Below are 5,544 nucleotides of genomic sequence, written 5' to 3'. Positions count from 1 at the left end.
TGTTGTTGTGACTGCTTTACTCCCGCGTCCGCGGCAACGTTCCTACTCGGCGCTCCTCGAAGGAGGAGTGTGGACGATAAAGATGGGGCTCGCTCCATCATATCAGCACCGCATGCGGCGATTTCAACAGCCGCTGCCTCAGCGTTCCACGTGCATGATTACACCGCCGCACTTGGTGTTGTTTTTGTGTAAAGATTTGCATGGAGCACGTCGGCTCCACGCAGATATACGAGTCTTCTGCGGAGGAATTGCTGCAGGTGCAAAATAAAAGCTGACCTGGATAATTGGTGCTGAGTGTGGCAAATAAAGGTCAGCTACAATGTAGAAAAAGTGGGGCGGTGGTGTGTGTATGGTGGCGGTGTGAAGTACGGTACTCTGTGCCATGCAAGATATATTAAGGGTGGTGTTAGAAGCCCCGAATGTCAAGACTTGGACTATGGGATGGTTGGTTTTTCCAATGCAAAGGAAAGTTGGCACGAGCAAGGCGTGAATGACGGTACATATTTATTTCTTTTACTAACAAACTACAAACAAAGGAAGCAAACAAAAGGCGCGCACGAGGGCGGAAGTATAAAACCTGGCTATAAAACAAAAACTAGCAATATGGCATGAGTATGGACAAAACAAACCCAAAACTCAATAACTGTGAAATAAAAACACTTACGTGGCATGGACAGAATGATAAGACAGGCATGGCATGGCATGAAGGGAGTTGAGGTAAAGTCGCCAGGCTGACCACCTGGCAACTACAGGTTTAAATAATGAACATGATAAGTGCAAACAGGTGTGAGACATGAGGACAAGGTGAAAACTAATGAGTTGCTATGGTAACAAGACAAGCAAGGAAGTGCAAAAACTAGAAACAATGGAGTTTTAAGCAAAACACTACATAACTAAACAAAAACATTAACAGACCTGACACCGTATGTGGTATTAGAGTTTCACTGCTTTTGACCCTTTAAATCAGGGGTCTCAAACTCAATTTGCCCGGGGGCCACTGGATGCAGAGTCAGGGTGACGCTGGGCCGCAAGAAAAGATTTCTTTAAAAAAATATTTTTAAATGTCTATATTTTTATTTTCAGCACAAAATAAAATCCAAATATAAATGAACAAAATGAGAATTAAATAATAACAGAAAACTAATAACGGTTTGAATTGGTCCATGTTATCGGGAAATGTTATTACTGACGGACAGGTGTTGCGGTGTGACTGCAGCCCGGCGCGTAAGAAAACCCTCATCTCCATGGCAACGTCCCCGTCGCTTTCACTCATTTGCCGCTTTTCCACTAACGCATAGGTAGGCAGAGGTGGGTAGAGTAGCCAGAAATTGTACTCAAGTAAGAGTACTGTTACTTTAGAGATTTATTACTCAAGTAAAAGTAAGGAGTAGTCACCCAAATATTTACTTGAGTAAAAGTAAAAAGTATTTTGTGAAAAAACTACTCAAGTACTGAGTAACTGATGAGTAACCTGTTCGTTTAATGATTCCAGCAACAAATAATGCACAAAAACATAAAAATAGCAATGAGCAAATTCAGAGCCAGGAATATCTCTTAAGCAACTAAAACAATATTATATATTAAATAATAATATATTAAAATAAAAAATAAATTAAGGCAAATTGAGCCACAATAACTTAACAGCACCATAGGCTCAGTAGGCATTCATTGATTGATTGATTGAAACTTGTATTAGTAGACTGCACAGTACAGTACATATTCCCTACAATTGACCACTAAATGGTAACACCCCAATAAGTTTTTCAACGTTAATCAATTACTTAATAAATGACCGAGTCGAGGTAATCTACCTCATATATACATATACATACACACATATATATATATTATATATATATATACACATACCTTTATATATACAATATCTAATTTATATTTATTTATTTTACCGTTTTTGTTCACATGTTAAAGGTGTTTTAATGAATACACATGCATGTTTAACATATTGATTCCTATCTTTCATGAAGATAAGAATATAAGTTGGTGTATTACCTGATTCTGATGACTTGCATTGATTGGAATCAGACAGTAGTGCTGATAACGTCCCGGTTTTCAAATGGAGGAGAAAAAAAGTTCCTTCTTCCTGTCTAATACATCATGAAAGTCGTTGGTTTTTGGCATCTTATTTGTCCAGCTTCCATATTCGTTTTTATACACTTTACAAGAAATACATTGGCGGCAAACTCCGTAGCTTGCTAGCTTGTTTGCTCTGGCTTTCGTAGACTCTTATTTTCTTAGCGCAGGCGCGATGGAGCGGCGCTTTTATTGTGAAGACAGGAACTGTGCGATCAGTCTTTAGGCTTTTGACGGGAAGTACGGTTGAAATAAAAAGTGTCTTTTTTCCTTTACACTTTTGATTGATTGGTTGATTGATTGAAACTTTTATTAGTAGATTGCACAGTACAGTACATATTCCGTACAGTTGACCACTAAATGGTAACACCCCAATAAGTTTTTCAACATGTCGGGTTCTACGTGTGACGGTCACGTGACCACCTGACTCTGTTTGATTGGTCCAACGTGACCAGTGACTGCATGTGATTGGTGAAACGCAAGCATGCGTAGTTCCTACTTTGAATGCGTGTCTGACAAAATCAAAACAAACAAAGCGTGCATTAACAGATAGATTAAAAAAAAAAGTAGCGAGTAGCGACCTGATTGCAGATAAATGGAGCGGAGTAAAAGTAGCGTTTCTTCTCTATAAATATACTCAAGTAAAAGTAAAAGTATGTTGCATAAAAACTACTCTTAGAAGAACAATTTATCCCAAAAGTTACTCAAGTAGATGTAACGGAGTATATGTAGCGCGTTACTACCCACCTCTGTAGGTAGGCAACTCAGAATTTTGACAGAGCCATTTTTGACACAAATTACACGGCACCATTCATATAAAACTCGTGGGCCGCACTAACATTAAGGTGGGGGCCACAAAATAAAATCACACGGGCCGCAATTGGCCCGCGGGCCGCGTGTCTGACACCCCTGTTTTAAATGTTCACACCGTAGCACAATGGAAGATTTGGATTTTAAATAGACAATCTGCCACCTTAAATACGACAGTAATGAGATATGGAAAAGTCTCCCCTTACAAATATATCAATTAAGAATGTCCCAACATTTCCTGTTCTGCTCTCACTGAATGTGTTGAGGTTATAAAGCTTGGCAGACAGCTAACAACCAATCCAGGAAATTCTAATAAAGTTCCAAAGCAGATGAATCCATTTAGGCTCTTTATTGTTGTTGATCTTGCTTTGTCTTGCACTGGATTTTTATTTTTTATTATTATTATTCTTGTAAAACTGAAATACACACAATGACAATGTATAAGCTCATGATTCAATTAACAAACTGAAATGTAATACACAATATGTAAACATTAGCTTTACACAAATATACAGCATTATTACCAAACAAATACTGCTGAGTGTTGAAACTATTTCGATGGTGGAAATATGCGAACGGCAGCCATTTTGAATCCTCAAACATTCATTAAAATAGTGCACAATAATCGTTTTTCAATACACATCTTACTATCAAATTTAGCCACTTTCCACCTTAGTATTGAGTTACATAAACAAGTTAAACAGTTTACTTACAGACTTATCTTTTCCAAGGCTTGTATGAGTTAACACAACTCGTCTACTTCTCATTTTTTATGAACTGAACTAACATCGTAAACAGGAAGTGTCCAAACTAAACCGGAAGTGCCAAACTATTGACGCGCAGCATTTCCCATCGCCACAAGGTGTCAGTAATAGTCCACAATCAAACGGGCATAACATTCCACTTCAATCAATCAATCGTTTACTCATGTAGCCCTACATCACGAGTGTCTCAAAGGGCTGCACAAGCCACAACAACATCCTCGGCTCAGATCCCACATCAGGGCAAGGAAAAACTCAATCCAATGGGACAATGACAAGCGTTGGAGAGGACCGCCCCTGGGCGACCGATATGGTGTTAGATCCTTGAGTAATGGCCAACACAATATCAGCAGGAAACTTAAATTATTGTATTTATTTGTAGTGTAGAATGTTTGAAAAGGTTGTTTGAAATGAGTCAAACGGCGAACAGGTAGGAAAAACATGAACGTAGTTGTCTATTAACCTAGTATGTATTCATCATCAACTAATCTAACTTACCGTATTTCCTTGAATTGCCGCCGGGGCGCTAATTATTCTGAAACCTCTTCTCACTCTGACCCTTACCGAAGGCATGCGGTAAATTTAGGCCTGCGCTTATAAATTGGAGTGTGATGTAAGGATACCATCGGGAAAAAGCACATTTAATAAAAAAATAACGTTAATATGGTCTTACCTTTACTTATAAATGAAGTCCATGTGCAGCTCCTTCTGATCAAAAGCATCGATAACTTGTTTGTAGAAGTCTTCCTTATCTTTCTTCAGTTTTAAAAGACTCTGTCTCGATGGAGATTTTCCTTTATTACCTCCTGCTTTGACTGAAAGTCCAGTTTAGATTACTGTTTTATTTTAGATATGTAATCCTCCATGTTAAAAGTGCAAGCGAGAGGAAAAAATAAACGATCGCTGCTCACTCTTGCTGCTTGTTGTCACTTCTTCTGCAGCCGAGTAGTCGCAAGAAGGATTACTAGCGCCCTCTACCACCAGGAGGCGGGAGTCATTTAATGACTCATATTTGACACACGCAGCTACGGTATATTAATAAAACATAGCTGCTTACTGTTCTTTTTAGCATATTCAATAGCTTGGACCTTAAATCCTACTGAATAGCTCTTAATCTTCTCCCCTTTATGCGATTTGAAATTATTGAAGTCAGCCTCCTCTATTTTTAAAATGATGACAGGTGAAGTGTCACTCGTGACGTGACGAGTTTGACCCGGTGGAAATTATAGGCATATCCTAATTATTTGGTGAAACGAGTTTGACCCGGCGGAAATTCTAGACATGCGCTAATAAAAATAATATTTTGCGAAACGAGTTTGACCCGGCGGTAATGCTAAGCATGTGCATACTATATACCCGGCGGAAATTCAAGGAAATACGGTATGCTGTCTTTAATTAGGTTGAAGTGGCGGGCTAACAGTTGCCACGATAATTCATTAGGCTGTGCTCAGGACGAAGCGAGTTGAACCGTGCGGACACGTCTGTTACTGGTTAAGATTTTTCCGGTTCCGATTCCACTTTCTCTTATCGATTCTTATTCGGGGGGGGAAAAAAAAAAGTGAGGATTGGCATTAATTGTGTTTGGTTTAGAGTGAAGTGAAGTGAAGTGAATTTTATTTATATAGCGCTTTTCTCAAGTGACTCAAAGCGCTTTACATAGTGAAACCCAATATCTAAGTTACATTTAAACCAGTGTGGGTGGCACTGGGAGCAGGTGGGTAAAGTGTCTTGCCCAAGGACACAACGGCAGTAACTAGGATGGCACAAGCGGGAATCGAACCTGCAACCCTCAAGTTGCTGGCACGGCCACTCTACCAACAGAGTATGGTTGTAGTAGTACTGGTATACTAATGAATCATATTCGGTACTATACTGCCTC

Source organism: Nerophis ophidion, linkage group LG12 (assembly GCF_033978795.1).
Source record: "Nerophis ophidion isolate RoL-2023_Sa linkage group LG12, RoL_Noph_v1.0, whole genome shotgun sequence".
In the NCBI taxonomy this organism is placed as follows: domain Eukaryota; kingdom Metazoa; phylum Chordata; class Actinopteri; order Syngnathiformes; family Syngnathidae; genus Nerophis; species Nerophis ophidion.
The sequence above is the reverse complement of the archived record's forward strand: the minus strand, read 5'-3'. Positions refer to the sequence as shown.